This window comes from Artibeus jamaicensis, unplaced genomic scaffold (genome assembly GCF_021234435.1).
Source record: "Artibeus jamaicensis isolate MK-2021 breed Jamaican fruit bat unplaced genomic scaffold, CSHL_Jam_final contig_851, whole genome shotgun sequence".
In the NCBI taxonomy this organism is placed as follows: Eukaryota; Metazoa; Chordata; class Mammalia; order Chiroptera; family Phyllostomidae; genus Artibeus; species Artibeus jamaicensis.
In genome coordinates, this window is record NW_026521986.1 from 333,762 (window position 1) to 344,698 (window position 10,937).

The 10,937-nt window shown below is 41.2% G+C and overlaps 1 pseudogene; it reads right to left on the reverse strand.

Moving 5' to 3' along the window:
- Positions 1-9,343: 9,343 nt before the first annotated feature.
- LOC119044904 (nucleosome assembly protein 1-like 1) lies at positions 9,344-10,478 on the reverse strand (annotated as a pseudogene).
- Between the last annotated feature and the right edge of the window lie 459 nt (positions 10,479-10,937).

The following is a 10,937-nucleotide window of genomic DNA, read 5'->3' on the forward strand; positions in this document are numbered from 1 at the left end:
CTTTCTCGTTCCCCTCCAACCCACTAGGGATTGTGATTCGGAGTCGGAAGATGAATTGAAAGAACCCACAAGAGTACTCTGTATCCCTCCCTTCTCCAAATCCTCAGGTGATTAGAGAAATGCGCATACGAGTCACCTGGGGAACTTGTTGAAATGCAGATTTTGGTTCAATAGGTCTTGGGATGAGGCCTGTCATTCTGCATTTTAACTGGAAGCAAAGAGTTCAGATAATATAATGCAGACTCTCAGGCTGCGGATCAACTCAGATCGGGTTCTCCGAGATGTCAGCGCGGCCCTTCCAACTCCAGAGATCCTGGTTGAAGCCGGGATGCGAACTCGAAAGGACTCCCCGCTCCCAGAGCTCAGAGGAATCTTAGCACAAGGCCCTCTCTCTCAGTGGTCAGAGCAGACTCCGCTGGCCAAGAACAGGCACTCACACTAGAGAAGGTAGGGAACCGGTTGTATGGATCCCCATCCCAAGACCTACTAAATCAAAACAGCCAGGAAAAGAAGGATTTGTCAGTGACCTAACAAGCCTGACTTACAGCTTCTAAATATAGACCACACATACTCTGATGTCTTAAAAACCAAACTTGTTGTTTAATTGGTATGTAAAAGGTGAACCATTGGCTGTTGGTAGGACTTGCTGGGTAGTGTTGGGGAAAAGGTACTGTGGGTTATCAGGAAAGGTAAAACTGGATCTACGGAGCACGGACTGGGGTTAGGGCGGTGTTGGTGGTCTTTCCCTCCTCTCCCCTTACCTCTGCTTCCTTTAGAGTGGTTTTTCTGGCTCTAGTACAGTGAAAGGGAGTCAGGTGGGCGTATTACAAAACTGGCTAAGATGAACGACAAGAGTTTAGTCGGAGATAGCCAGAGATAATTGGAAGGAGAAAATGGCCCAATGAGAGGTAAAGAAAGCTCTGAGAAGCTGTATGGGGGCTGAAAACTGGCTGCCTGCAGGCAAGAGATCTCATGTTAAAAAAAAATTTTTTTTTTGAGGACCCAGCTACATCCCAGCAGCGGAGCCGTATGTGGACATATGTCACATCGACTTCCTAGTCGCAGGTTGAGGTTGAGGTTGAGCTGAGAATATGACTGAGAACTCCTAGGATCTGGGTTTCATCACCCACTCCCCAGAAGACTGAACCACACATTAGATTGAAATGCACCTGCCTGCGCCCCTATTCCTGCGTTTTTCCACTCTCAGGTACCTAACAAGGTCAAGACTGTCATGAAATTACAGGGTGTTCTGTTGGGAAATTTGATGGGGGAGTGCCAATGTTAATAGGTTCCTCTTATGTCCTAACAAGATTGTCTCTTTTGGAAGAGTTTCTAAAAGTGCTTTTGGCAGGATGAAGGTATGGGACTCTGAGAAAGGACTATGCTTAAGTGTTTTGTTAAATAACAACTAGTTCTTTTCAATTCTTGTAGATAAAAGGAAAATCATTCCCCTTGGCTACTAGAATACAAGCTGTTTTAAAAGACTGGCGGACCTGCTTCCTGTTTTCAGGAGCTGGACAGAGGGGTGGCTGGAGAGGAGGGTCATTGTAAAGCCTTGCAATTCACCTACCATTTCACGTTGCTAACGCCTCCTTGAATCTGTTAACACTATTTTTTTTTCTTTCTGAAAACTTTCTTAGTGGATGTGAAGGAAAAAAACGGGAGGGGAATAAAGGCTACTGTCAAACTGATTAAGTGAACGCTCATTAGAGAAAGTAACAAGAGGTGAAATCTGCATATGCATTGCAGAAACATGTCTAATCTTGCTAAATTGTAAGAAGACAGAAAGAGCTGAAAACCTTCCTAGCTGGAAGTACTTGAGGGGGAGCAGGGGGAGTAGCAAGTTCTCTCATAGTAACTGTCCTTTTATAAGTCCATGTCACGGCACCCACCGTCTGCAACACTTTGGGACGTATCCGGAATTTTGTTCTCTAGATATGTGTACTCTACCTGCCAAATTGCTGGTACTTGAGGTTTACTGAATCCTTTTGCTCTTCTCCTCACTTTCAGGACCCTCTGGCCCACTGTACATGACAAGTATCTCATTGCACATAAGCTAAAGTAGCTGATTTTGTGTCTCTGGTGCGAAAACTTTCTGTCCAATGTAGAATGGGTGTTTTCCCTTCTCAATTTAAAAAGATAAATGAGTCCAGAATGAACTACTTTTGTGGTTGGTGGAGGTGGGCGGGGGCCATCCTTACCAAAGTTCTCCTAGCTTTTTGGCCTGAACAAAAACAATCTAAAATGAGGAACCAGGTTCAAGGTGACAGCATCAATTTTGGAGCAGATGACCCTGTTCCTGTAAAGAGGAGCAGCTCCACAGTGTAATTCTAATGCACAGTTAAGCTGGTAACTTTGGTTACTCTTTGAAGAGCATAGTACTATTTCCTGCTGTCTTCCATCTGTGGGAAAGGCCTACTAACCCAACCACAGGGTAACACTGATGGCTTTTTTAAAAACAACTATTTCATACATAATGTTAAACCTGATGGTTCTGGTAACACTCATGCTCCCACATTTCCTGTGATTAGCTTTTGAAGGATCTATGGATACCTCTAACTTATCTGCTCCTCCCCTGAAACCTAACTGGAAAATACCTTACTGAATCAAGGGGTGATGGTATTGACCTTAACCTACAGGATGAAGATACCTGAGGACTTAGCCCGAAAAGGTGAGGTAGACAGTGACATCAAATATGCCTCAGTTAACACAAACCCTTAATTTCAAAAAGTTAAAAAAAAAGAAAAGAAAAGCCCAAGCTTGATATTTCTTAGGGTTAGAAAAAAGACTACATGTTTGCCTGAGGTGTGCACCAGATTGTCCTGAAGATTTGAAAGGAAATGAATAATAATAATAATAATAATAATAATAGTGCTGTGCCAGAGGATGTCCTTTGAAATATCTGTAGAGTGCAACAAAACAGTTCTTCCCCTATGTGGGGAAGTCTAGGCTGTTTTGCACCATTATGTGCTTTGGAGATCCTGGTAATTACAAATTTAAGACTTAAATCCTCATTTCTTCTTTATATTTCTAAACAACCCCCATAGGTACATTTACTTCTTTCTTTTGTCAAGCTTAAACATTTCCAATTACCTCAGACTCTAAAGGGAAATGCGATGGTTAAATTCCTGCACTTGTAATGACATTTATTAATCTGGCACTGGTGAGAAATGTTGAATCTCTTGCCTCCCCAAATCATACATTTTAATTCTGAACACACCTCCAAAGAACACTGACATTGTTTAATTAAAGTGAGGGTGCACATTAATAAGAAAGGATATCATTTTGTTATTTATATATAATTTTATTTTGTTAAAAAAATGAACGGAGACTGGTAAGTTCCATAATTGCCCTCCGTGGTGAAGGAATAAGTGTAGGAGAGAAGAATAGCACAGTAAGACACATATGTTAGTAAAACACTCCTTAATACTACACAAGCTGTAGAAAATGCTACTTTGCATTTGGTCCTCAACATGGCTAACTGCAAGCCACTGAGTAAAAAGTACACCTTTTAAACTAAGTCCTTGGTCAGAAGATAGAGCCACATTTAGAAGCTTCCTTATTAATATGCTATAATGGTCAAGTAAGAGATTAATGGCAAAGTCACCTGCAAACGCAACCAGGAACCTGTTGATTAACAATAAGCTCCCAAAAATAAGATACCAGATTGCAAAGCAAAATCAAATCCCAGGGCAACAAGTGCTTCTGTAATTTATTCCTTCTTTATATGAGGGCATAAAGCTCCCTTTATAAACGTGTTTTCCAGGCCCTGCTGTGAGCTGTAGGTGTGAGCTTTTCAGCTGATTTATTAATTTTAGTTTCAATCAACGTGTCACCTGCAGACACAAAAATGTAGGCCTCACCACAGAAAATACAATTTAAGGGAGGAAAAAAAGAAAGAAAAAAAATAACCAGGGCTTTAATTCAAAAAACTCTGCCAGGTTTTATGTTTTTTTCTTTTTTTATTAGATGAACACTGAAACACCTATTCTTTGAGATCTAAAATAATTCCCAGCAACACAATTTTTTTTAAATCAAAATTAAACATTTTTGTCATACTTCGAAAGTCAGTCTTAGACCCAGGGAAGAGTAACATGAGGCTGCCAAAACAATCAGTTCCTCTTGTCGGTAGGGGTACATTCTCCCCAAAGAATCGAATGAACAACACGTCCCCTGGGCAAAATGTGCAAAAAATTCTCAATTAGTTGTCTTTATTTAGTGAGCACTATGGGGTCCTCAACCACACTATAGAATTATGGCGAGAAAGCTGAGCTCTTCACTTGCTTATTAGCATTCTCAGAGGGTTGGAGTGCTGCTGATAGCAGACTGTTGCCTCCAAGAGCTGTGGGTGGGACCCCTACCCTCCCCGGCTTTGTCCTTTTGTCCTTCCAAGCCAGCAGGAAGTGCTGCCCCATGTTCAAGGCATTCTGGGATACCTTCATTCCATTCACAGTTTGCATAACCAACGGGGCTGAAGTCTTTGTTATTGACTATGACCATCACTGTTGCAGGTTTAAATGAAAAGCAAAAGCGATCCGTATCAGTCAAGGCTAACTGCAGGTTGAGGAAGTAGCCCTGTTCCAAAGGAACATCACTGGAGGGCTGCAGTAGCCTTATTTGGCCAAAGCCCCATAGGAAATCCAGGTCCCAGGTGACAATCTGCCTGCATTCTTTTCATTCCAAAATTACAACATTAGTCTAGAGGACAGATAATGGGAGTGGGTTAATGAATCTTCTGGACTGACTCCTCAGCATATACATTTTTATGGCACTCCCTTGCCTATTGGACCCCTGCCTCCAACTAACCCGCTCACCCCCTACTACACCCTTCCCAGAAAAAGAAAACAAAAAGGATGGAAACAGTAAAAACAACTGGCAGCAAGTATTAGAAATGCCTTTTCTGAAAAAGAGGGTATTTACTGCTTTAGGGAAAGCACTATCATTGACTAAATTAACAAGTTGTCTTATCAACTGCTGTAAGCCTGGGAGTCTAATTAATTTAGTACCGATCAATAGTCCTGAATGAGGCATTGATTTCTGCCTGCTTGACAGGGCTGCCGCTGAAATCTCTTTCTCTGTATGACGCACACACACACAGGCACCCAAAGCCTATCCGTTATCACATTAAGATTTTGTTTCACTCCTCCTGTATAGCCAGGAGTTTTGTGAACCAAGGACACGTGAGAAGATGGGATATAAAGCAACTCTGGAAGGAGGAACAGTTTCACCAGCCAGTGCAAACGGAGCTGGAGCAATCAGTCCCAGCCGAAGTTCTGCTTTCTTGGAAAATGGCCTTGGACTGAGAGGGAGCATTTAAAAAGAGGGCAAAAACTTAAGTTCTTCACTTAAAGAAGATAGTAAATGCTTTTGCTTGAGTTATTTTTCTCTCTTATTTTTAGAAGGCTGATGATACTTTTGCTGAAAGTGTTCTGACCCCAAGTAATAATAGCAATGCTATCTGGCCAAGGGCAGAAGCAGATGGTGAGCCTCTGATAAGAGTGAGAACATGTGACGGAGCTACCCATATCTGCCTTTCACTGCTGCCCACAGTGGGCTAGGGCTGGGGGTGGGATAGGGAGGACTTCCTACTCTTCCCACCCCACCCCACAAAATCAAAGACAATGGATTGGGATGAAGATAAGTGAAACATTTGACTTTGAACATTTTTTTCCTGGACTATCAAGGTATTTATTCTCTCAAGACATACAGCCTAAGAAAGGGCTGGGTTTGAATTTGTGTTTTCAGATTCTCCTAGGACACACCCCTTGCATTTTCTTCTGGGTCCCTCCTTGTTTCTGTACTTGCTCACTCCCTTGCAACCTGACAGCCAGCTGCTTGACACTCCTGAGAATCTCAAGGATTTTCTCCTTAGGCCTGACTGCAGGGCAATTGTTCCTCCCATAGTTCAAAATGTTACTTGAGATAAGAAGTGCAGCAAAAGTTTTTAAAAATTTTAAAGATAATGCTTCCATTTCAACCACAGGCAAACAGCTAACGAAGAAATTTGTCTATCTCAGAACTGATTTTTGACTCAATAAAAATAAGGGGTGGGGGAGAATGGAGGAGAGGACACTGAAAACATGTGTAAGGGGCCTTTTTCCAGGGTTAGAAATACTACCCAAAATAATCAAAAGAATTCATATTCTTTCCTGGGCATTTATTTAATATAATTTGGCTTATTGAAACTTGCAATTATATGTATACATATATTTTCAAAGTCTCAGAAAAGTCCTCCCCTTAATCTCTTTGTGGCCTCTGAGTTTCCATAGCACTTTACAAAAGATCTTTATTGAGGAAAGGATTGGACAAACTTTCCTTATATGTGTGGCCGCACCATTAATTGCCCCATCTCCTTTAATAAGGCCTTATTCCTATGTAAATACCCTTGCATAATGTTACAGGCTATTGTTAGGCCAGCGCCAGTCAGTCGCCACTTATATGCATTTTTATTTCAATCCGCTGCTCAGAGAATGAAAAGATGTCTGGACTTAAGCTGTTTACCAACTGGGCTGAAGCTGCAGAGCAGCAAAACTGAAGAGAGCCCCCGAGCAACTGGGGAACAAGCTTCTACAATGCAGCAGCCATTTTCAGTTGAGTTATTAACCCACCCTGAAACTCTTCTAATCTATGCTTTTTTAAAAGAACAAATGTGCTGAATCAAACATGAATGAGCCAGAACTATTTAGAGAGAAATCCTCTAAAGAACTATTGAGCACAACGTAGGTTTGTAATCATTTTGTCTCTGTTGCCTGCTACCACCATTATCAAGGATGATAATGCGAGCTCAGTTGTGGATTGGCTCATAATTAAACAGTAGTGTGGTACAGTGAAACCACACATGCAAGCAACACGCACCCAGAGTCAGAAAACAGTCTTCAAGAGATGAGAAGACTGAGTCAATAGCTCACCACCAGGACCTTATGTTAATTTGATCACTGAAACACAGTGGTCATCTTTAATGGGAACATTGAAAAACGCACTTCCACATTCAAGTCTGTCTTTCAACTTTATGCGGCCTCATGCATGCTTACATTGAAAAAATAAAATTGGTTTTACTTTCCAGTTGTAAAGATCTGCTGGAATGAGACAACGTGGAAATAAAGGAGCAAAACTGTACTAAAGAGAGCTAGCTTTTTTTGCAAGGCAAAATGTCCTGCAGGCAACGAACATCATACTTACTTAATGGCACCACAGTCTGAGGGGTGTGGTATTAGCCTAAAGAAATTCTTGACTATTTGCATGCATATTAGATCCAATGAGTGCTTAATAAGTGCATATATATGTCAGAGGAAACATCTCATTGCATAGTTGGTGTTACAGGAAAGACACCACACACACACATGCACACTGAGGAAAGCAGTCGAGTTAATTACCATCACAATGCAATCAAGTACAACAGTCATAGCTGAAAAGCTTTCCTATTAAAGCTGCTAGACTCAACCTTGCCTCTGCAGGTCAGCCTCAGCACTGATAACCTTTCCAGCAGACAAACACATGTAACATTGCCTCATCTAATTAAAAGCTCAGGGAGGTGTAGAAAAATACCAGCACATTGACTCCAAAGCAAATGAGTGCTGCCTTTGGCTGAGGGCGCTACCATATGCTGCTGCTGTTTACTCTGGAAGGAAACTGAGTCACTTAACATTTCAATAGGTTAATCAATTGGCAATTAAATGAAGAAATTGGTTAACTCTGAAAACAATTAGCATGACACTCCATTAAGTACACTTTCTAATTGCCCCAGCTGTGAGTGGAAATTAACGTGCATGCTGAAGCATCTAACTGGGGTGGCGCTGTTTTTGTGTTTGAGAAAACGGAATTAGCTGAAAACTCGGGTTTTATTTTTATGGATTAGACAGTAGGGCTTTGATCATCCACTGCAGTTTTAGCAGAGGGCATCTATGTGTATTTTTATATTCTTTTAAGGTCTCACTTCAAGTTGTTGAAATATTTGATTTGCAACAATTCACTAAAATAGTCCATATCTCTCCTACCAAATTACTGGTTGGTAAAAAAAAAAAAAGAGAAATCCCTCCCTTGATCCATCTTATGGACTGAATTACTTTGTGGGATCAGGTATACTTCAAGATTTCCTTTCTAATTAAACAATGCGATGTGCAAGTCCTAACGTCAGAGTTCTTGCTGAGCATTGCCCCGAACGGTTTTGACTGTTGGCTGCATCCCTAATTTCGCTGTCAAATAGTAACAAAGGTGTTTGTTAATAACAATTTTAAATTGGAAGCCCTGAGTTTGGATGTTCACAGACTATTACAAATGCCTATTACCGGCAAGCGATTAAGACAAGGAATATTAATTTACAGAAGAGGTGACACTTAAGTAAATCATAGGGTTTCTGATATGTTAAGTGCCAAATAAATAAGTTTTCAATGAGCGAGAATGGCACTCATTCTTTTATCTTTAAAAGCTGACTACCAGATTATGTCATCTTCTTCCTCCCCCATTCCTTTTGGTGACTTTACGACCCCTGGACACACCACGATAAATCCATTTTGAGGGACTGATGGTCTGATAGCAGAGCGGGAAAATGGCATTGAAAAAGAAGGGGCTAAAGGAGCGGATTGGTCCCATCGGGCCGAATTCAACCAATGGGAGATGGGGAACAGCAGGGAGTTCCATCCAGCCTGCCTGGAGGATGCCCCCATTACTAAGCTGAGGGGTTACGATGGTTATGATGCTGTGGTCAATTCAGAGTGGACCACATTTTATCTCCTTTTCTTTTTTTCTGCCTCACTTCTCCTTTTCCCTCACTTTTAATACCCTAGCATCAGACCTCTTAAATAAAGCCTTAGATCATAACTTAAGCCTTAGAACTATTTTCTAGGGAAATAATGTACCAGAAGTGTGGTAGAGATGGCAATGGTAGCGTCATCATTGAGATTTCAGCCCATCCTTTCAACAGAGAATGGGACATAGGAAGAAAAGGAGAGTCCTGTGATGGCCACTGCTGGTCCATATAAACTACTGTGTGGATTTGAAAAAGCAGACTCTTCTGCATGTCTATAGTTCACAGGTAGATAGTTTATTGTACAGCATTCAGGCTGGATTTGAGCCTCCGTTTGTCCCCTCAGCTCCATGTCCCTGTGTAATGAATGAACTGCCCATGCAAACAGAAGAGAAATATTACACAACTTATGAAGGAGTAAATCTAGGGTTTTTTGGGGGGTGGGGGTGGGGGAGGACATTTTTATTTTAGGCTGCAAAAACAAAAACAAGAAAGCAAACGACAGCAAAAAAACTTGAAATAAACTCGTCCGATGATGAAAATTCATCCTTTCTAGGAAGCAGAAGGTAGACCGTCCTGCTTCACTGCTACTTGCCTCTGCTACTGACCCTTCTTTGAGTCATGGTCTGGATCATTTTCCTCATCTTCCCCTTCCTCAACTGCTTCTTCACCTTCTTCATCATAACTATTGTTATCTTCTTCAATAGCTTCTCCAGTAAAGTACAACACTGATTCTGGGTTTATACGCTCATGTGAAAAGTGAACAGTTTCAAACTTTGCAGCAAGGAGAGCTTCAGCAGCACCACCTAGATCGCCACTCTCAGGAACTTCAGGAGGGGTAAAAAAATTTTTTTTTAAATCATCAGAAACTGTTTTGGTCACAGTACAAACTGTCCCACATCCCTTGTGTTTCTCCGCTTTTTTTTAGTGGTTTTCAAAGTGACATTCTTCCCTTTTTTCCAATCTATCTGGCACCCTGTGCAACCCATAATTTCTGGTCCATCAAAAGAAAGAGGATCAGAATCATCCGGTTCTGACCTACCTCATCCTATATGTCTTTGTCAACACTTCGGTTGTGAAATTTTCACTGGGTTCAAAGTGAAATTCTAAAACAAAGCTCATAGCCCGGCCGGCACCTAAGAACTTCGCTTTAATATCTTTCAAGTGTTTCAGAATAGGCTCATCATGTTCCTGAACTATATCAGTGAGCAAGTCAACATTCTTAAAAACAGTCAACCAAAATTCAGGCATTCCCTTGGGGGCTTTTTTTCTTCATCCTTTTTCTCATCTTCAATCTTGGCCTTTTCTTTCAGCTCCTCTAAAATTTCATCACCTGGTTTCCATTCATATTCTTCTTCCATAGGTTCATAAATTGCATTAAGGATTTTGAATGGCTTATCAAATAAAGGCTGATAGAGAGCAGCATACTTTCTTTCAAGATCATGAACTTCCTTATAGAACTTGGCTTCTATTTGTGCGCATTTAACTTGACAATTTTTGAGAGCCTTCACTCACATTTTAACTCCCTTGGGCAAGCTCTCAATGTGTCCTATTGGTGTTTCTACCAGACCATCAAGTCTTTGTTGGAGAGCAGCAAGAATCTGAAAATTTTACATCCGAACAGGCAGCTGATATGCCTTTATTATTGTTTATTCACCAGTTTCTTCTTGTACTTCTTCAACACATCCAAATCTTGATCAAGTTCAGACTGTTCTTTGTTGTCAGTGTCTGCCATGTTGTAAGACCTCCAAATACCTATGGACAAGGAGCCCGGCGGCCAGAATTGTGCGGTGACTCACTGTGGCGGCACCACAAGCAAATGGCGCTAAAAAGCTAGAGCTTTTCAAAGCACTTTGAATAGTGCTTCGCTGCTGTGGTTATATCCAGTTCTAAACAAAAAGCAAATAGTACACATATTGCTTACAGTCCTGATTCTATGACAGCTTGTCTTTCTTAGGAAATAACTTAAATAGGTCTTTTCTTTAGTAGGTGGGTAGAGGGAGATGAGTTGGATTGAAATATAACTAATCAATTCAATTCATATTTAAAGTTAGGGTTTAAAATGAGGGCTGGGAATCATCTTACAGGTGGAGCTACAATGAGGAATCAGCACGAGGATGAAAAGCAGTAAAAAAGGAGGATTGCATTGAGATGGGACCGGGAATGCCTTTTCTCTAGCTTCTTACCTCTCACC